This window comes from Scyliorhinus torazame, chromosome 11, assembly GCF_047496885.1.
Source record: "Scyliorhinus torazame isolate Kashiwa2021f chromosome 11, sScyTor2.1, whole genome shotgun sequence".
In the NCBI taxonomy this organism is placed as follows: Eukaryota; Metazoa; Chordata; class Chondrichthyes; order Carcharhiniformes; family Scyliorhinidae; genus Scyliorhinus; species Scyliorhinus torazame.
Window position 1 is genome coordinate 42,867,630 of NC_092717.1, and position 22,568 is coordinate 42,890,197.

General features: G+C 51.0%; 1 protein-coding gene across 30 annotated transcripts in view; it reads left to right on the forward strand.

Moving 5' to 3' along the window:
• The window catches only part of rims2a (regulating synaptic membrane exocytosis 2a), a 1,580,193-nt gene that overhangs the window by 750,137 nt on the left and 807,488 nt on the right, over positions 1-22,568 (forward strand). The window lies entirely within an intron of this gene.

The following is a 22,568-nucleotide window of genomic DNA, read 5'->3' on the forward strand; positions in this document are numbered from 1 at the left end:
TTGCCTAGCACCTGCATTCCCATTGTCTGAGGTGTTGTCTCGCATCTGCATTCCCATTGTCTGAGGTGTTGCCTAGCACCTCCATTCCAATTGTCTGAGGTGTTGCCTAGTGTGGTAAACCATTGTTGCACCTCTATTAGGTGATGTATGGTAGGGCCTCTACTACAGGTACGTTGGTAGTCCATGCCTTCTGGCTCCACCCAGTAAGCGGAGTATAAATATGTGTGTCCTCCATGCTACAGCCATTTCGCCAGCTGCTGTGGGAGGCTCCACATCTTAGAGCAATAAAGCCTCAGTTGTACCCAACTCAAGTCTTTGTGCAATTGATCGTGCATCAATTTATTGCTCTAAGGTTTACAAAAGATGGACCTCCGTATCAAACCGGATCGCCTGCAGCTGGATCCGCATTTAAGCGACGCCAAAAAGGACTTTCAACACTGGCTAGCTTGTTTCGAGGCGTACATCAACTTGGCGCCCAGCCCTGTCTCGGAGACTCAGAAGATACAGATCATGTGCTCAAGGTTGAGCTCCAGCGTCTTTCCGCTAATCCAGGACGCGCCGAACTACGCCGAAGCCATGACGCTTCTCAAAGAGAATTACGCTCAGAAGACAAACACGCTCTTCGCCAGGCACGTACTCGCCACTCGCTCTCAACTCCCTGGTGAGTCCATAGAAGACTTCTGGCGGGCCCTAATCCCACTCGCCCGGGACTGTGACTGTCAGGCCGTTATGGCCACTGAACGTTCAAACCTCCTCATGCGGGACGCGTTTTTTAACGTGGATTGGGTCGGACCTCATACGCCAGCGACAGTTAGAAGGGGCCACACTCGACCTAGCAGAGACAAAGAAACTAGCGCTATCTATGACGGTCGCCTCGCGCAACGTTCAGGCCTACACCCCCAGCAGTGCGGCCCAACCCTCCAACGCATCATGGACCCCACAGACGGCCACCCCAGCGGGGGCCTTACCCAGCCAAAACGCCTGCGCCACGTGCCAGCCAGCAAACCCCGGGGGTCCCCGATGTTATTTTTGCGGCCAGCAGAAACACCCCCACCAACGCTGCCTGGCTTGCACTGCCCTTTGCTTGCGGCAAGAAGGGGCACTTCGCCACGGTGTGCCAGGCCCGCGCAGTCGCCGCTATCACCCCCACCCGCCTCGTTTACGGACAATGGGCGCCGCCATCTTCACCTCCCCGGACCACGCGCGGCCAGTGGGCGCCGCCATCTTCTCCCCCTCAGACAACACGTGGCCAGTGGGCACCGCCATCTTCTCTCCCTTAGACCAAGCACGGCCAGTGGGCGCCGCCATCTTCCCCTCTGAGCAACACGTGCGGCCCATGGGTGCCGCCATCTTGTTCAACCCCCGCCACGTGCGGCCCACGGGCGCCGCCATTTTGTTCAACACCTGCCACGTGTGGCCCATGGGCGCCGCCATTTTGTCCTCCTCAGGATCTTCAGGCGCTGCCATCTTGTCTCCCCCATGGCTCATGGGCACCGCCAGCGTTCCAGGACCTGTGCCCACGCAGGGGCTCTCCATCATCCGACGCCAGCGACGACCGACCACGACTCGCCTCAGTGACCATCGACCAGTCTCGTCCACACAACCTGGCCACCGCATCGACCAGCGTTAAAATCAACGGGCACGTGACCTCTTGCCTGCTGTACTCCGGGAGCACCGAAAGCTTCATCCACCCGGATACGGTAAGGCGCTGCTCCCTCACGGTACACCCCGCCAACCAAAAAAACTCCCTGGCCTCCGGATCTCATTCCGTGGCGATCCGGGGGTACTGTACGGTCACACTCATGGTCCAGGGCATAGAATTCAGCGGCTTCCGCCTCTACGTCCTCCCTAACCTCTGGCCTGCCCTACTACTCGGCCTGGACCTCCAGTGCAACCTCCAGAGCCTAACCCTGAAATTCGGCGGGCCCCTACCACCCCTCACTGTGTGCGGCCTCGCGACCCTAAAGGTCGATCCACCTTCCCTCTTCGCAAATCTAGCCTCAGATTGCAAACCTGTCGTCACCAGGAGCAGACGGTACAGCACCCAGGACAGGACCTTCATCAGGTCCGAGGTCCAGCGGCTGCTTCGGGAAGGCATCATCGAGGCCAGCAACAGGCCCTGGAGAGCCCAAGTGGTGGTAGTTAAAACTGGGGAGAAACACAGAATGGTTGTGAACTACAGCCAGACCATCAATCGGTACACGCAGCTCGACACGTACTCCCTCCCACGCATATCTGATATGGTCAATCAGATTGCACAGTACCGGGTCTTCTCAACGGTAGACCTCAAATCCGCCTACCACCAGCTCCCCATTCGTAAATCGGACCGTCCATACACTGCCTTCGAGGCAGACGGCTGCCTCTATCACTTCCTCAGGGTTCCCTTCGGCGTCACCAACAGGGTCTCGGTCTTCCAAAGGGAGATGGACCGAATGGTCGACCGGTATGGTTTGCAGGCCACCTTTCCGTACCTAGACAACGTCACCATCCGCGGACCACGACGCCAACCTTGCCAAATTTCTCCACACCGCCACTCTCCTAAACCTCATCTACAACAAGGAGAAGAGCGTGTTTAGCACGACCTGCTTAGCCATCCTCGGCTATGTGATCCAGAACGGAGTTCTGGTGCCCGATCCCGACCGCATGCGCCCCCTCATGGAGCTCCCCCTCCCCCAAGGCCCTCAAACGCTGCCTGAGGTTCTTTTCATACTACGCTCAGTGGGTCCTAAACTATGTGGACAAGGCCCGCCCACTCATACAGTCAACCCATTTTCCCCTGACGGCGGAGGCACAACAGGCCTTCGCCCGTATCAGAGCTGATATCACCAAGGCCGGGATGCACGCAGTAGAAAAGACACTGCCCTTTCAAGTAGAGAGCGCCGCATGAGACGTCGCCCTAGCCACCACCCTCAATCAGGCAGGCAGATCCGTGGCATTCTTTTCCCACACCCTTCATGCCATAGAAATGCGGCACTCATCTGTCGAAAAAGAGGCCCAAGCTATTGTTGAAGCTGTGCAGCATTGGAGGCATTACCTGGCCGGCAGGAGAGTCACTCTCCTCACTGACCAACGGTCGGTAGCCTTCATGTTCAATAACACACCGGGGCAAGATCAAGAATGATAAGATCTTGAGGTGGAGGATCGAGCTCTCCACCTACAATTACGAGATTTTGTATCGCCCCGGTAAGCTCAACGAGCCCCCAGACACCCTATCCCGAGGTACATGTGCCAGCGCACAGGTAGACCGACTCCGGACCCTGCACGACAGTCTTTGCCACCCGGGAGTCACACGGTTGTACCATTTCATAAAGGCCTGCAATCTGCCCTACTCCGTCGAGGAAGTACGGACAATCACCAGGGACTGCCACGTCTGTGCGGAGTGCAAACCGCAATTCTACCGGCCAGACCGTGCGCCAGGTGAAGGCCTCCTGCCCCTTTGAATGCCTCAGCGTGGATTTCAAAGGGCCCCGCCCCTCCACCGACCGTAACACGTATTTTCTCAGTGTGGTCGATGAGTACTCCAGATTCCCCTTCGCCATCCCATGCCCCGATATGACGCCGGCCACCATCATCAAAGCCCTCAGCACAATCTTCGCTCTCTTCGGTTTCCCCGCCTACATCCACAGTGACAGGGGATCCTCCTTCATGAGTGATGAGCTGCGTCAGTTCCTGCTCAGCAGGGGTATCGCCTCCAGCAGAACGACAAGCTACAACCCCCGGGGAAATGGACAGGTAGAGAGGGAGAATGGGACGGTATGGAGGGCCGTCCAACTGGCCCTACTGTCCAGGAACCTCCCGGCTTCCCGGTGGCAGGAGGTCCTTCCTGATGCGGTACACTCTATTCAGTCACTACTGTGCACCGCCACTAACAACACACCCCAAGAACGCCTTTTTGCCTTCCCCAGGAAGTCCACATCCGGGGTGTCGCTCCCGACTTGGCTCGCAGCTCCAGGACCCGTCCTGCTCCATAGGCACGTCCGACTCCACAAGGCGGACCCGTTGGTGGAAAGGGTGCAATTGCTCCATGCAAACCCCCTGTATGCCTACGTGGCGTACCCCGACGGCTGCCAGGATACTGTCTCCCTCAGTGACCTGGCACAGCAGGTCATACACACACACACACACACACACCCGGCCCGACACCACCCTCCCCTCCCCCGGCGCTCCTTGCAGCAACCCCCCCCGGGACCATCCGTCCTCCCCCTGCCCACGCCCGAGGATGAAGATTAATTTGGCATGCTCCCGGAGGCTCTGGACATCAGATCGGCACCGGCACCACCACTACATCTCTCCCAGCAGCACATCAAGGCCCCGAACCAGTTAAACCTCCACCTGGTCCACTGGACTTCAGAAGACATTTTTTTTCTCTCTATGAAATGTCAGTGTAAAGATAAATGTAAAAAGAAAACCATTTATTGTAGATAGTTCTCCCCCCCCCCCCCCCCCCCCCCCCCCCCCCGCTGGATTCAATTTTAACATGGGGTGAATGTGGTAAACCACTGTTGCATCTCTATTAGGTGATGTATGGTAGGACCTGTACCACAGGTACTTTGGTAGTCCCTGCCTGCTGGCTCCGCCCAATAGGCGGAGTATAAATATGTGTGTCCTCCATGCTGCAGCCATTTCGCCAGCTGCTGTGGGAGGCCACATATCTTAGAGCAATAAAGCCTCAGTTGTACCCAACTCAAGTCTTTGTGCAATTGATCGTGCATCACCTAGCACCTGCATTCCCATTGTCTTAGGTGTTGCCTAGCACCTGCATTTCCATTGTCTGAGGTGTTGCCTAGCACCTGCATTCCCATTGTCTGAGGTGTTGCCTAGCACCTGCATTTCCATTGTCTGAGGTGTTGTCTAGCACCTGCATTCCCATTGTCAGAGGTGTTGCCTAGCACCTGCATTCCCATTGCCTGAGGTGTTGCCTAGCACCTGCATTTCCATTGTCTGAGGTGTTGTCTAGCACCTGCATTCCCATTGTCAGAGGTGTTGCCTAGCACCTGCATTCCCATTGTCTGAGGTGTTGCCTAGCACCTGCGTTTCCATTGTCAGAGGTGTTGCCTATGAATTCCATTTCCACCCTGTAGCCACCATCACAGTTGTTTACAATGCCAAAACAGGGGGCAGAGCATTGCCGGTACTGGAGGCTGAGATTCCCCATTGCAAGTCCGCCTCGCTACCGCTGCCAGCGAAAATAGTCACTGTAGTGGGATCAGAGAATCCCGCCTGGATCTCAGAAAATCACCACTGTGGAGCCCGTGATTTTCCATCAACTAAAATAAATTGATGGAAAATAATGGATGGTGTGCTTTTAATTTCCCCCCGCTTCCTTCTGCAAGCTGGATCAAGAAATCACACCTCTATGAGGTTATTTTCTGAGTGTGTACTGGTACTGGGAACTTAGCTTGCCATCGTTGTGTAGTCAGGGCTGAAGTTTTGATTAACATCAAAATAAGTGTAAAGCCCAGCAGATGCTGGAATTCTGAAATAAATAAAAGATCAGAAAGTGAAGGAAATACTCAGGTCTGGCCGAATCTCTGGGGAGGGAAACAGAGTTAACATTTTGAATTTATTATGACTTTTTTCCAGAACAGAAATTATTGCCATATACCCCACTGCCCGAATATGTTACTGGAGGGCTTCCTGGTCCTCTGCATATACAAAGCAGCTCTTGTCCTTTGCACTTTCACCACCACTGTTTCAAGTATCAAGTTCAGGTGATGATGTAATGATACTGTCACTAGACTAGTAATCCTAAGGCCAAGTTTATATGCTGGGGTCACAGGTTCAAACCCATTATTCTATTTGGTTTTGTCATTTGGGATCTTCAGCGTTTATACATGACTGGAACTCCCTCTATTGGTGAGGCAAGACTTGAGGCATTTTTCAGTGCAATCAATGGTACAAGTAAAACTGCTGGAGTCAAAAGCCACTGCCACACAGTCCATTCTTGGTGTATCTTGATGTGTGGTGGGAGAGCTTAAACTTAGGCTGTGATTAAGATACTTGGGGCCCTGGCTTTCCATGTAGGTTGCCTATGGCTTCTTCTCATCCTAAACAAATGAGTCGATGTGAAAGAGGGCCATGCCATGGACAAGAATGACTACCTATGCTGTGAGATTCATATCAATGGCCTTTCAGAGACACAGCAGAGCTTTGGAGGCCTGCATTCTGTAAAGAAGGAACTTACCAACATTTTCCGTGGTGATTTGTGGAACCGATCGAGGATCCAGGCACAGAATTGTATGGGCCTCATGGGGGTGGGAATAGAGGGGAGGGGGTGTTGGTAAAATGTCATGGGTCACTTTGGACCTGTTAACCAACATCATTGTCCAGCAGAGCAGTTTTACTAGGTGAGGATGGTGGCAGTGAATCAGTGGCTAGTGCCTAAGCAGCAGGCAGATAATTAATGTCATTAAACAGCCAATTTTCAAGTATTTTTATACCTTTTCCCAATTTTATGAAGAGCGCACTGAGTCTCAGAGTTTTGACCGCTATGGGAAGGTGGTGGTATTGCCACTGGGGTACTATCCTAGAGATCCTGAATAAAGCTCTGGGGTCCCAGGTTCACACCCCACCACTGCACATGGTGAAATTTGAATTTTAAAAAAATCTGAAATTATGGACGGGATTCTTCGGCCACACCGCCTGGTAATTGGAAATCCCTGCCCAAGGTCAACAGACCTTTACATGGTCCCTATCACGTCCGTTGCGATCGTGTGGCGGACGTGGCCAAATAATCCAGCCCTATAAGGCTTATGATGACCATGAAATCATTGTCTATTGGCACAAAACTTATCAAAAAGAAAAAGGAGGCATTTGTCAGGGCTAAAAGGCTGGGAACAGACGAAGCCTGTGTGGCATATAAGGAAAGTAGGAAGGAACTTAAGCAGGGAGTCAGGAGGGCTAGAAGGGGTCATGAAAAGTCATTGGCAAATAGGGTTAAGGAAAATCCCAAGGCTTTTTACACTTACATAAAACGCAAGAGGGTAGCCAGGGAAAGGGTTGGCCCACTGAAGGATAGGCAAGGGAATCTATGTGTGGAGCCAGAGGAAATGGGCGAGGTACTAAATGAATACTTTGCATCAGTATTCACCAAAGAGAAGGAATTGGTAGATGTTGAGTCTGGAGAAGGGGGTGTAGATAGCCTGGGTCACATTGTGATCCAAAAAGACGAGGTGTTGGGTGTCTTAAAAAATATTAAGGTAGATAAGTCCCCAGGGCCGGATGGGATCTACCCCAGAATACTGAAGGAGGCTGGAGAGGAAATTGCTGAGGCCTTGACAGAAATCTTTGGATCCTCGCTGTCTTCAGGGGATGTCCCGGAGGACTGGAGAATAGCCAATGTTGTTCCTCTGTTTAAGAAGGGTGGCAGGGATAATCCCGGGAACTACAGGCCGGTGAGCCTTACTTCAGTGGTAGGGAAATTACTGGAGAGAATTCTTCGAGACAGGATCTACTCCCATTTGGAAGCAAATGGACGTATTAGTGAGAGGCAGCACGGTTTTGTGAAGGGGAGGTCGTGTCTCACTAACTTGATAGAGTTTTTCGAGGAGGTCACTAAGATGATTGATGCAGGTAGGGCAGTAGATGTTGTCTATATGGACTTCAGTAAGGCCTTTGACAAGGTCCCTCATGGTAGACTAGTACAAAAGGTGAAGTCACACGGGATCAGGGGTGAACTGGCAAGGTGGATACAGAACTGGCTAGGCCATAGAAGGCAGAGGGTAGCAATGGAGGGATGCTTTTCTAATTGGAGGGCTGTGACCAGTGGTGTTCCACAGGGATCAGTGCTGGGACCTTTGCTCTTTGTAGTATATATAAATGATTTGGAGGAAAATGTAACTGGTCTGATTAGTAAGTTTGCAGACGACACAAAGGTTGGTGGAATTGCGGATAGCGATGAGGACTGTCTGAGGATACAGCAGGATTTAGATTGTCTGGAGACTTGGGCGGAGAGATGGCAGATGGAGTTTAACCTGGACAAATGTGAGGTAATGCATTTTGGAAGGGCTAATGCAGGTAGGGAATATACAGTGAATGGTAGAACCCTCAAGAGTATTGAAAGTCAAAGAGATCTAGGAGTACAGGTCCACAGATCACTGAAAGGGGCTACACAGGTGGAGAAGGTAGTCAAGAAGGCATACGGCATGCTTGCCTTCATTGGCCGGGGCATTGAGTATAAGAATTGGCAAGTCATGTTGCAGCTGTATAGAACCTTAGTTAGGCCACACTTGGAGTATAGTGTTCAATTCTGGTCGCCACACTACCAGAAGGATGTGGAGGCTTTAGAGAGGGTGCAGAAGAGATTTACCAGAATGTTGCCTGGTATGGAGGGCATAAGCTATGAGGAGCGATTGAATAAACTCGGTTTGTTCTCACTGGAACGAAGGAGGTTGAGGGGCGACCTGATAGAGGTATACAAAATTATGAGGGGCATAGACAGAGTGGATAGTCAGAGGCTTTTCCCCAGGGTAGAGGGGTCAATTACTAGGGGGCATAGGTTTAAGGTGAGAGGGGCAAAGTTTAGAGTAGATGTACGAGGCAAGTTTTTTACGCAGAGGGTAGTGGGTGCCTGGAATTCACTACCGGAGGAGGTAGTGGAGGCAGGGACGATAGGGACATTTAAGGGGCATCTTGACAAATATATGAATAGGATGGGAATAGAAGGATACGGACCCAGGAAGTGTAGAAGATTGTAGTTTAGTCGGGCAGTATGGTCGGCACGGGCTTGGAGGGCCGAAGGGCCTGTTCCTGTGCTGTACATTTCTTTGTTCTTTGTTCTTTGTTGTTCTTTGGTTCACTAATATTCCCTTTAGGGAAAGAAATTAGTCATCCTTACTTGGTCTGACCTACATGTTACTCCGGATCTACAGCAATGTGGTTGACTCTTAACTGCCCCTTCAAGGGCAATTAAGAATGGGCAATAAATGCTGACCCAGCCAGAGCACCCACGCCCCATGAACAAATTTTTAAAAACTCCATTGAGGTGCGATCTGAGATGCAGATGGCTTGTGGAGGGAATTGGCAATCATACAGTGAAGTTGGTTTCAGGCTGTAACTTGAAGAAACAACATTATCGAAGTTTGGAGACACTGCAGAGGGTGGGACCAAAATAAAATCCTGGTAATATGTCTCCTAGATTCACGTGGAGGCAGGACAGGGTTTTGAGAAACTCATTGCAGTGGAAGCTTCATTTAACTATGGCCCTGAATTTTCAGAATAGTGAGCACTGGGCGCCTGCCATCCTGAGAGTTGGTTGGGAATACATGCTCGCCGACTCCCAACAGGTGTGCTGCCATTTTACTCTCAATTGAGCATTGATTGGCAGCAGGTGAGACATTTGTCTGCCCTTGGACGGAAGTCCCGTCTTGGAGAGCTGTCGGCGAATGTGATTGTCCGACAGCTGTCCAGCTCAGCAGGGCACAGCGCTGCAGTGGCTGAAAGAGGCATTGCAGGTCCTTGTCGGAGCTTAGGTTGCAGGTCAGCACTTCAGGTAAGAACCCAGGGAGGGAAGGGTACAGGATGCCCAAGGGGGTTGGGATGGGGGTGATCTCAGCGTTGGGGGTAAGCTTTTGGGGGGGAGGGAAGGAGGGTGACACAGAGCTCCTGCCGCCTTTGATCAAGTGTGAAGCCATTTTCAGTTTTGCACATTGATCCAACTGGTGCCTGCCAGCTTACATATTGAGGCTGGGCGGGGAAAGGCCATTAAATGTCCATGTAAGGGCCTTAATAAGGGCAAGAGTGGGCTTCCAGTCCAAGGCCCTGCTCTCCCCACCGTGAAATTTAAAGAGATTGACAAAAGAGCCAATAGCGACAAGAGGACATAATTTTTCACGCAGTGAGTGGTTGGGATCTGGAATGCACTATCTGAAAATGGGGGGTGGGGTAGTGGAGGCAAATTCAATCATGGCTTTCAAAAGGAAATTGCATAAGCACCTGATGAGAAAGATAATTGCAGAGATGGGGGAAAGGGTCAGGGAATTGAACTAACTGAATTGTTTGGGCAGTGAGCCAGCATGGACTCAGCAAGTCAAAAGGCTTCCTTCTGTGCCCTACAAATTCTATGATTTTAATGTTATGCACCCCTGCACTAAATTCTCCCATCAGCAGAAAATGTTTCTCTCTACCTACCCTATCGCTGCGTTTCAAAATCCTAACAATCGAAATCAAATCACATCCTTAACCTTCTAAATTTCAGCAAGTACCAACCTCATTTATGGAAACTTCTTGTATAATCCAATCTCTAATGAATCTGCACTGCACTCCTTATAAAACAAAATATCCTTTTCCAGGTATTTTGCCAGAATAGTGCGTGATACTCCAGCTGTGGTCATGGGGAGATTTGTTCACAGGGATTTATATTTATGGGCACCTTTAATGTTATTAAACTTTCCAAGATGGTTCACATGAGCATTGTAAAGCAAAATTTGACACGTGCTATCAGGGTAGGTAGTTATGGTCAAAGAGGAAGATCTTAAATGAAGAAGGAGAGAGAGGTTGAGGGAGGGAAATACAGACCAATAGGGTTTCTGCAGCCGAAGGCATAACCATGAGCAATTAAAAATGTTAGATTCGTGGGCGGCACAGTGATCCAGTGGTTAGCACTGCTACCTCATGGCACAGAGGACCTGGCTTCGATCCCGGCCCCAGGTCACTGTCCATGTGCAGTTTGCACATTCTCCCCGTGTCTGCATGGGTCTCACCCCCACAACCCAAAGATGTGCAGGGGAGGTGGATTGGCCACGCTAAATTGCCCCTTAATTGGGGAAGAAAACATTTTGGATTCTTGAGGCCAGAAATAGATGTGCATAGATATCTTGGAGATTAGAGGGATAAGGCAGGGTGAGGACATGAAGGGACTCGAAAGCAAGGGTGAAAATTTTAAATTCATCGCGTTGCTTTACCAGTAACCAATGGACGGCAGCAAACACAAGGGTAGTAGATGACTGCAACCTACTACATTTTGAATTTTCTCAAATTTATGAAGAACAAAATATGGGGAGGCCCGCCAGGAACAGCCAAGTCTGGAGATAACAAGGCTTGAATGATGGTTTCAACAACAGATGAGCTGTGGCAGAGGTAGAATTGGGTAACATTGCAGAGGTCTAAGTAAGGTCTAAGGAAGTATTCTTAGTGATGACATTAGTATGAGATTGGTAGCTCATGGAGTAATAACAGCACAGAAGGAGGCCATTCAACCCGTCAGATCCATAGCAGTTGTTGACTCAGCTCAGGGTAAAGTTTGACACCGAGATTACCATCTGTCTACTTCAGCTTCAGACAGCTGCCAGGGAAAAGGATGGAGTTAGCAGCTAGGAAATGGAGTCTGTAGCCGTGCCGAAAACAATGGCTTTGATCGTCCCAATATTTAATTGGAGGGAATTTCTGCTAATCTACTACTGGCGGCTGAATATACAATCCGATCATTTGGCAACAGTGGAGGAATCGAGAGAAGTGATGGTGAAGTAGAGATGGGTGTCATTAGTTTATTTGTGAAAACGAATGCTGGTCGGGATTGTCCAGGGCTGCCCGCTTGCTGCAGAATTCATGATGGCCCGCTGAATCCTACATCGGGCTAAAATCAGGATTCACATCAGGCGTAAGTCTCCCGGCCCGGCCCACCTGCCATGACGGGTTTCCTGACGTCCCCGATGAGCTTCCCAACCTGATGCAGAACATGCATCAATCTCATTAGAGCTCTTTAGCATCTAATTGATGACCAGGATGGCCGATTCACTTGCCAGCTGAGATACTCCAGCCCCCCCCCCCCCCCCCACCCCCCTGTCTCCCGCCAACCGAGTCCTACTGCCGTGATTTGGTGCAAGTCCTGAGGAACGTGGAAACGTGGAGCCTGGCAAGGGGGTTAAGTACCCCCTTGCCTTCAGAGTGCAAAGTGGGTCATTCATGGGAGGTGATGGATCAAGGGAGCGTGTATTTTGCTGGAGGGGCTCCGATTGGGGGTCTTTCCTGGGATGGGGTTCATTTGGCTGCTCTACCCATCTCCAGCCTTTAAACACATTAAACAATCACTCACTGTCTAAAAATTAAAGATTTTTCATCATAAAGTGAAAGTCTTCTCATCTGTACCCCTAAATCCATTAAACAGTCAGTAAGTATCTCAGAAATACACATCTCTCATAATAATGTGAAAGTGATCCCATTGTAAACCCTTAAAGTATCAGTCAGTGTCCCAAGTTTAAAGGTCTGTGCTATGAAGGTAACCCTTTGAGTTGGTGGAAACCTTTGAAGTGGTCTTCTCACAATCAATCATTGCTCTTTAAAGTTTTGATGCATGTGTGTATACCTAGAAGGTAGGAAGCTTTGAATTGCTTGTTTACAATCATTTCACACACCATTGCCTGCTAAAAGCTTTTTGATTGACAAGTTGAGGCACTTTCAAAGGGGAGTCCGATTGTTTATTTTTATAGATATGCAGGGATCTATTAACTCAAGGGAGCTGGTATTTGCCTAAACGCATGATTTTTTTAACGAGGCTGCCTCTTTGTTCTCAAGTACTTCCTCGAAAGAGCAGAAGCTGCCCCACTCCTTGGGGGAAATCAGAGATAGTTGTACGGCAGCAGGAAAAAAAAGCCATTGCACATGATGCTCTATCTACAATTCCATAGGTAATTAAATAGGTAAGAATGGAACTACACACGTGCAGACATTGGAGGAGGATGGTGTGACCAACCATTTTAGAGCTACAGACTGGTTTGGAAAGATGAGGGGTGAGAGTTCAATTTTACCGTAATTGAGTAGAATGACATCTGTGACTTTGACAAATGCTCTTGTGATACTATGCTGGCAGCAGAAACTTGACCGAAGAGATTCAAACATGGAGTTCCAGGTTGAAGTGGTGAGGAAGTTTGGTGTTGTTGAGAATGTGGGGGTCAAGGGTTGGTTTTTGAGGAGAGGGATGATGACGGAGGATTGAAAAGAAATGCCGCCAACACCTGCAGTGAGAAAATCATTCGAAACATCAGCTAACATGGGGGGCCAGGAAGAGAAGGTGGGTGGTGGAAAGTGGAGTGGGAATATGATCAAGCAAGTAGGAGGTCAGTCTCAAGGACAAGATGTGTTTGGAGAGGGCAATTGGGGAGACAGGAGAGAAGCTAGAGAAAGATGCGAGCTCAGGGCCAGGACTAGGGGAATTTTCAGCACAGCTGTTTACAACATGATACCAATAGTGTCTTTCTGATTTTCAGGTGACTTGGGATCTACTCATTGTGGACTTCAAAGCACCTCTTTATCCCCAGCTTTATCATTCGATGTATACTTTCAATAACACAGTAAAGTTCCTGGTTCCCCAGCGTCGCATTTAGGAGGTACTCCAATGATGCGCTGGGGAACCCCCAGATCGCTAACTTTGGATGGTTCAGCCAGTTTTACCTTGATAGTTACTCTGAAAGAGTTAGAGGAAAAAAATAATTTCTAACTCCAGAGTAACTATTTAAAAAATCCAGATCCAGCCTCGCATGGGGCACCCCTGCACAGACTAAACCCCCTCCCCCCCCCCCCTCTCCAGGGAACCCGGCACACCCTTCCCCCTCCAGGTCACTTTAAGCTCCTCCTTCATGGCACCTAGTGCCATAGAAAGGGGTGCTTCTTACCTCTCTGCACCTTAGTTACTCCTCACCGATGCAGCAGTGGCATCTCTCGCTGCTGCTCACCCAGCCTGAATGAGGAAGGTTGGGCGAGACAGAGGCTTCAGAATTCCAGTTAAGGCAAGTCCGTCGATAGGGGCGATCCAACGGAGATTGTCACTCTGAGGAAGTCATGGGCCATTGTAACTGTCCTTTTTATCTAAGAACTCAACCACCCAGGTTTACTGTCAGACAGACTCCAGCACAGCTCACATGGCTCCTTTCATTTAATCTACATTTAAAAATACAGTTCCAAGCCTTGATAATCTTAAACAAAGAGATATACTTCTAAAACATAATAACGATATAAGTGTCACACTTATAACACTTACTATTTAGTCGCTTGGTGGTTCAGAGAGTATTGTTGAAAAAAGAGACATGATGTCAAAGTTTTTCATCTTGCACTTGTCAGGACAGATGAAAGAATACCAAATTTTAAAGGAACAATAATTTATACTGCATGAAAAAATGATGCTGATTGGTTGGCAAGTGGACTCTGTGGTTGAGGTGTTGCCATTCTCCAAAAATGAAATTCTAAAATGGAATTTGGATGAGTTTGGAATTGGAAGCAACGGCAGAATAAATGTGATAATGGATTCAGAATGCTCGATAGCTGCACCCTGATTTGATGACAGTTCCCTTGATGTACAAACGAGGGCTTGGAGAGGAGCCAGAGAGAAGTAACTCTTTTCCCAGCAGTGAGATGAAGAATCACAAAGAAGACAGTAACTGTGTACCTTCTCAGATACTCGACTCGTGGTAAGACCAGTTTAACCAGTGAGCAAAAGCAGATGGTGGTGGCAGGGAAAGCTTTGGAGACTCTTGTGTTGCTGACATAGTCCTCTCCAATCTCGGCACAGCTGGTCACATGTTGTATCCTCACAGCTCTCGATGAAAAGTAGAATCATTGAGGAGCAGCAGAGAATGTGTGATGAATTGACAGGGTTTCCAAGCATGTTGATCATGATTGCAGAGATTTTGGACTATCTTCCTCAAGCTGGAGTGGGATGATGTCACAGGGTATTGCAACATGGTCTTCATGCATGGGCAGATTGACCAATTCCATGCACCACCAGACATGTCAGTGAAATTCATCCAAGGGCAGAATTTTTTGCCCTCTCTTCTGGTGTGTTTGGAGGTGGAGGGGGCATTTAATCGGGTGGGAGGGTGGTGGGTGAGCATCCTGCTGCCTCCCCACCTAAAACACGATTACGTCTGGGGCGGGTAGGCATGCTGTTGACCTTTCCATCCCTGTCACCTCCACAGGACTCCACCCCATGTGTGCCTTAATCACGGCCATTTACACTCTTACGTGCCAGCTTGTTTGCCACCTTTCCTAGGATGACCGATAGTTTAGCCTTGGCCTGTGCTCCACTGCTATGCATAAAATGCTCTCCAGCTGAGTGTTAGCAATGAAGTATGTCAGGCTTGCAAAAGGGATGATGGCAAATGGGGATATTGAAGTGTGACTCCACTCAAAAAGTGCTTCAATGCTTGTGATGAACGGTTACTGCCTTATCATCATGTAAGGTGATGTCCCCTTTAAGACCAGGCTTGGAACCCTGGGGACTCCGCCTCTGGCTCCGCCCATCTGGGAGCCATACATAAAGGCCTGCCTCATGGTCTGTATAGCAGTCAGCTCTCTTCCAAATCTGTAGCATAGTTATTAGCCTAATAAAGCCTTCTTTACAGTTTAATCTCTAAGCATCATTATTGAGGTTACCTCAATTTATTAGGCTAAACTAGATTCAGGATGGACGCAGGCCTAAAACCAGAGAAGCTCAATCTGGAAGCACGAACGCCGGAGGCAAAGGACATTTTTAAATACTGGCTGCGGTGCTTCGAGGCCTACCTGGACTCCTCAGAGACTCCCATCCTGGGGCCACGCAAGCTGCGTCTACTCCACGCCCGGGTGAGTCACAGAATCTCCGCCACGCTCGAAAAGGCGACGATTTATGAGGAAGCGATTTAGTTGCTCCGCAAGCGGTTTGTCAAACCCGTCAACGAGGTGCACGCCCGGCATCTGCTCTCTACCTGCCGGCAGCGCTCGGGGGAATCGCTCGACGAGTTTGTTGAGAAACTCACCGCGCTGGCCAGGGACTGTGACCATCAGGATGTGACAGGGGAAGTCCATATGAACCTACACATCAGAGATTCTTTCGTGTCCGGCATCCGCTCGACCTACATCCGGCAGCGACTGCTCGAAAACGGGGCAAAAGACCTCCAGGAGACGCTAACGCTCGCCTCCTCGCTGGAGGTGGCCCGACATAACTTGGGTACGTACCCCGCGGACTCTGCCAGCCCCCCCCGGACTTCCTCAGACTCGCCCATATTACAGGCCTGCGCCACGCGGCAACCCGCTCACTATGGGGGCACACCTTGCTACTTCTGCGGGCAGGGCCAGCACCCACGCCCACGCTGCCCAGCCCGCTCTGCGATCTGCAGTGACTGCGGGAAGAAAGGGCACTTTGCGAGGGTCTGCCTAGCCAGACCCAGGGGCCAGAAAAACAAAGAACAGCCGGCCCGAAAATCAGACTCTCAGGCCCGCAGGCCTCGCAATGCTGCTGCGCACCGACCTCTTCTGACGCGTCATCAGCCTCGTGCGAATCATGGGAGCGGCCATCTGGTCGGCGGCCATCTTCTCGACCCGACACGTGCGACCAACGGCAGCGGCCATTTTACGACTCCGACTACCCGCGACTGGGTGCGATCACCCTCGATCAAACTCGGCCAAAACACCTGCAGGACTCCATGATGCAGGTCCAGGTCAACGGGGACGACACTGCATGCCTCTTCGACTCTGGGAGCACGGAGAGCTTTATCCACCCTGAAACGGTAAGGCGCTGCTCCCTACGCACCCATCCCACATCCCAAACCATAGCCCTCGCATCTGGGTCCCACTCGGTACAAACCACGGGGTACTGTATTGCGGATCTCTCGATCCAGGGTGCCAAATACACCCCTTACAAATTTTATATCCTCCCTCACCTCTGTGCCCCCCTGCTGCTCGGACTGGATTTCCAGTGCAGCCACCGAAGCCTGACACTGAAGTTCGGCGGACCCTTGCCCCCCCTTACGGTGTGCTGCCTTGCGACACTGAAAGTCGCACCCCCCTCGCTATTCGCTAACCTCACTCCTGACTGTAAGCCCGTCGCCACCAGGAGCCGGCGCTACAGTGCCCAAGATATGGCTTTTATCAAGTCAGAGGTCCAGCGTTTACTGGGAGAGGGGGTCATCGAGGCTAGCAACAGCCCTTGGAGAGCGCAAGTGGTGGTGGTCCGGTCTGGGGAGAAGAAACGGATGGTCGTGGATTATAGCCAGACCATAAACCGATTCACGCAGCTTGATGCGTACCCCCTTCCTCGCATCGCGGAAATGGTAAATCAGATCGCCCAATACCGAGTTTTTTCCACGGTCGACCTCAAATCTGCCTACCACCAGCTCCCCATCCGACCAAAAGACAGCCCCTATACTGCCTTCGAAGCAGCCGGACGGCTCTTCCACTTCCTCAGGGTCCCCTTTGGTGTCACAAATGGGGTCTCCGTCTTTCAAAGGGCGATGGACCAAATGGTGGACCAGTACGGTTTGCGGGCTACATACCCGTACTTGGACAATGTCACCATCTGCGGCCATGATCAGCAGGACCATGACGCTAACCTCAAAAAGTTCCTCCAGACCGCCCGAGCCCTTAACCTGACCTATAACGAGGGCAAATGCGTTTTCCACACCACCCGGCTGGCCATCCTCGGCTATGTCGTGGAAGACGGGGTCCTAGGTCCCGACCCCGACCGTATGCTCCCCCTTAAGGAACTCCCTCTCCCCCGCAGCCTCAAGGCCCTCAAACGGTGCTTGGGGCTTTTCTCCTATTACGGCCAGTGGGTCCCCAAGTATGCGGACAAAGCCCGCCCACTCCTAAAGACCACCACTTTCCCCCTCTCGGCTGAGGCCCAATTGGCCTTCAACCGCATCAAGGCCGACATCATCAAGGCCGCCATGCACGCGGTGGACAAAACCATCCCTTTCCAGGTAGAGAGCGATGCATCAGACATCGCCCTGGCTGCTACCCTCAATCAAGGAGGCAGACCAGTAGCGTTCTTCTCCCGAACCCTCACCGCCTCCGAGATTTGACACTCTGCAGTCGAAAAGGAGGCACAAGCCATTGTGGAGGCTGTGCGGCGCTGGAGACACTACCTCGCCGGTAGGAGGTTTACCCTCGTCACCGACCAACGGTCGGTCGCCTATATGTTCGATAACACGCAACTGGGCAAAATAAAAAACGATAAAATTTTGAGGTGGAGGATCGAACTCTCCACCTACTCGTACGATATCAAGTATCGTCCAGGGGAGCTCAACGAGCCCCCAGATGCCCTGTCCCGCGGCACATGCGCCAACGCGCAGGAGGACTGCCTGCAAGCCATCCACAATGATCTCTGCCACCCGGGGGTTACCCGGCTCGTCCATTTCATCAAGTCCCGCAACCTACCTTACTCAACCAAGGAGGTCAAGGCCATGGTCAAGGCCTGCCAGGTCTGTGCGGAGTGCAAACCGCACTTCTATCGGCCAGACAAGGTTCGGCTTGTGAAGGCCTCGGGCCCCTTTGAGCGACTGAGCGTGGACTTCAAGGGGCCCCTCCCGTCCACCAACCGTTATGCCTATTTCCTCACCGTGATCGATGAGTTCTCCCATTTCCCATTCGCCATTCCCTGCACCGACATGACCTCAGCCACGGTGATTAAGGCACTGCACAGCATCTTCACCCTGTTCGGTTTCCCTGCTTATATCCACAGCGATCGGGGTACATCGTTCATGAGCGATGAACTGCGTCAGTATCTGCTCAGCAAAGGCATCGCCTCGAGCAGAACGACCAGTTATAACCCGCGGGGAAACGGGCAGGTGGAGAGGGAGAACGCGACCGTGTGGAAGGCTGTCCTTCTGGCCCTGCGGTCGAGAAATCTCCCAACTACCCGCTGGCAGGAAGTCCTACCCGATGCCCTACACTCCATTAGGTCACTCCTCTGCACGGCCACAAATGAGACCCCTCATGAGCGATTGTTTCTCTTCCCCAGGAAGTCTACCTCCGGGGTCTCGCTTCCACCTTGGCTGACGGCTCCGGGACCTGTTCTTCTCCGGAGGCACGCGAGGAGCCATAAAACGGACCCCCTAGTTGAAAAGGTCCGACTGCTCCACGCCAACCCCAGTTACGCCTACGTGGAGTACTCCGACGGCAGGCAAGATACGGTTTCCCTCCGGGATCTGGCGCCCGCTGGATCCTCCACCACAGACGCCCCTTCCCGCGCCGCTCCCCTGCAGGACCCGTTGCCCCCTACAACACACCCCTTTCCGGCCCTACCACCCGTTGGTGAGCTCCTACCGTGCGCCCCCCCTTTACACACCCCGCCGGCGCCGGCTCCGCTACCCCCGGCCCTGCCTAGTTCCTCTGCCCCGGCTCCGCTACCCCCGGCCCTGCCTAGTTCCTCTGCCCCGGCTCCGCTACCCCCGGCCCTGCCTAGTTCCTCTGCCCCGACCCGGACCGAAGCTCCGACCGCTGTGCTCCCGGATGTGCCCTCAACCGGGACGTCCGTGCCCGCCGCACCACCGCCCGAACTGAGGAGATCGAGGAGGACGATCCGGCCGCCGAGACGGATGGACCTATGATGGCACCTCACCCCCGCCGGACTCCTTTTTAAACAGGGGGTGAATGTGATGAACGGTTACTGCCTTATCATCATGTAAGGTGATGTCCCCTTTAAGACCAGGCTTGGAACCCTGGGGACTCCGCCTCTGGCTCCGCCCATCTGGGAGCCATACATAAAGGCCTGCCTCATGGTCTGTATAGCAGTCAGCTCTCTTCCAAATCTGTAGCATAGTTATTAGCCTAATAAAGCCTTCTTTACAGTTTAATCTCTAAGCATCATTATTGAGGGTACCTCAATGCTTCACCCTTTGTTTTGACCAGTTAGAACCCAACATGCTGTGTAATATCCTGATGACCAATTCTGCCCTGCATGGGTGCAGGTGGAGCTGTCTTTTGGGGGGCCCTCCATATCAGAATCATCGAAAGACACTTTGCACCTTGTTCCTCCTGTAGATCAAAGCCTGGCTGCTGCACAATGTTGTGCAGAGTACACCACTCCACAACCAGTTTGGCCACCCTGGCTAGTGCATACTGAAGGTTGCCTCCAGACCTTTGTAGTCACCTGAACTGTATCGCCAACATGCCGATGGTTTGTTCAATTATGCAACTGGAAGTCACATAACGTTTATTATAGTATACTTGGACACATCATTTGTCAGGCATCTGATGGATAACATCAGCCAAGTTTGAAATGGGTATCTTTAAACTCCAAGCAACCATCTCTTTAGTCTGCTGCAGGTCCGAAAACATCAGCGACCTTGAGATGTTGCAGGATGAATGCATCATGGCAGCCTCCAAAAGCTGCAGTGCACACTGCAGAAATATCTTTGTGGTTCCACACCAGCTGTACTTCGATAAAGTGGGAAACCCATGCAGTTGATAAATACTCTTGGCTGATCTAGAAGTGTGTGGGTAGCCGTGCACTTGCGAGAAGGCAACTCATTCTGACTGGCATCAGGGTAAAGTTCACAAAATCGCCTGCCCTGGCAAACAACCTGTCAAGTCACCTGTCTTGTGCATTGTTTCTGGCCCTGGAAGGATCTGGAGGCAGAAGAAATATTGATGGTGGCAGCCACTTTGCTGGTCACGGGTAACATGTGGCTGGCCGCCGGATCCACCAAGGAGCAAGTCTTCTTCTCAGAAGCTGCAGATGTCAGCTTTCTGATATGTCAGACAGCTCAGCCTGTACCTGTGCACCCTTTTAGTAGGTAGTCTGCACCCCCGACTGCTCTCCCTCTGCTTACAACTGCAGATGTCTCAACAGCAGGCTGCTGCTGATCATATTTCTCCTTGTCTGAGATCCATTCTAAGTCGCCCAAGGTACGATCCATCCTGATGTGATTCAGAAAATCTCCAAACTAAACTCTCAGCAAAAGTTGTAGGAACAAACCCTTTCCCACTTGTTGGTAAGAAAACAGCTGCAAGTACTGAGTGCATGTTGCAAAATTTCTGTGAAGTAGATTTAGCTCCCTCAATTGTCATTGCATTCTTGCCTTGTTTCAGTGGCGTATTTCAGCAATCCCAGAAAACGCATGAATGCAACATTTAACAAAACTGGTTAAATAATGTTCCAATTGAATGATTTGCATATGTTATTGGGCAACATACTTCTCTCAAAGGAATGCAGCGAGCCCTAATGCTCTTGAGTTAAACACGGCAGGAGGTCAGTGGGTTGGTTGGAGCTGTCTTCTAGACATGCTTGCATTTTTGCCAGATTTAATTCCCGACCCACACCCAAACCCAAGCACTCCTCCAGGATAATACTCCCCTCCTTTGCGTAATTTGTTTGAACAAATTTGCAAGTAGCCAATTAGAAGTGGGAAGAGCACAAAGAGCCTGAAATTACCTGGGAAAACTAAACACCCTTCTTTAGGTTATGTATTGCTATCCTCAAACTCAAATGGCGAGACCATGCAGACGCTGTGACAACGGATGAACGGACATTGCGCGATAATCGCCAGGCAGGAATGTTCCCTTCCAGTCAGGGAACACTTCAGCAGTCAAGGGCATTCCGCCTCTGATCTTCGGGTAAGCGTTCTCCAAGGCAGCCTTCAGGACGCGCGACAACGCAGAATCGCCGAGCTGAAACTTATAGCCAAATTCCGCACACATGAGTACGGGCTCAACCGGGACCTTGGATTCATGTCGCATTACATTCAGCGCCCCCCCCCCCCGGCCATCTGGCCTGGTGTTGCTCTTTCTAGCTTTAGTCTATTTGCTCTGTTTAGGACACCTTTGCTCATGAGTCGCCAGGTATCTTTATGATACCGCCACATGGTTCAAGTTTAGGTTATGATTAATAACACAGCACACCGCTTAGTAAGGATTAAAACAACGGTCATTTATTATATACAACAAGCAATATTAGTACCCTAATACTACTTTCTATATAACAAACCTATCACTACTGGCCAATACTTAACTTAGGAAGAGCCCACCAGGTCAGGGAAACGAATGGCTTGTCCAATCAAATCTGGCCCGCGGGATTCAAAAGGCTGCTACAGGTCGGTGGCTAGGTGTCTCTACCGGATAGCGATCGTTGGATTCAAACTTACGATACACGATGGCTGGTCTTGCGAAGGTCTTGAGCAGGCGAAGAGGAGAGAGAGCGCGATCTGAACTTGGACCTTCACTTTTATAGGGCCCAGGGGCTTCCTGCCTCCCGGGGCGGCCCTTGACCCTGAGTCCCAAGTGATTGGATTCTGTCCCTAGTCTCTGGGGTCGATGTGTCCAATGGTGAGGCGATTCCTCGATCGGGGGGTGGTCGCTCACCTGTCTTTGTTTCGGCCACTGCAGGCGCCGACAGGTCTGGCCCGGTATTCAATTGCTAATATGTTGCAATTGTTCCCGGGGATAGCCGATTTAACTGTGGATGTCTGAGTTGATTAGGTGTAAACAGTCCTGAATGAAACTGCGGATACCTGGGTTGATGGGCTGTTGATAGCCCTGAGTATCGATCTGGGCTACGTTCCCAGAGCTGAATATGCAAACCTGTCTGCAGCTGCCTGCTTGTGTCTTTTTGGCTGCTTTTCCCAGCAGTCTTTCGGTTAGCCATTTTAAACTGGGTTTTGGCCAGATTAATCGGAACGCAGCCATTTTACATGGCTACACTGGGCTTACGAAATCCTACCAACTTTCCTGGCATGAGACAATTCACACCTCTTTAACCTGTGATTACCCCTCTCTCTGGATCTGTAAAGACTTAATTACCTGCAAAGGCTCGCATTCAAAGCATCGTCTTGCATCTTTGACTTTGTCTATATATATATATATGTTTCTGGAACCTACATCTT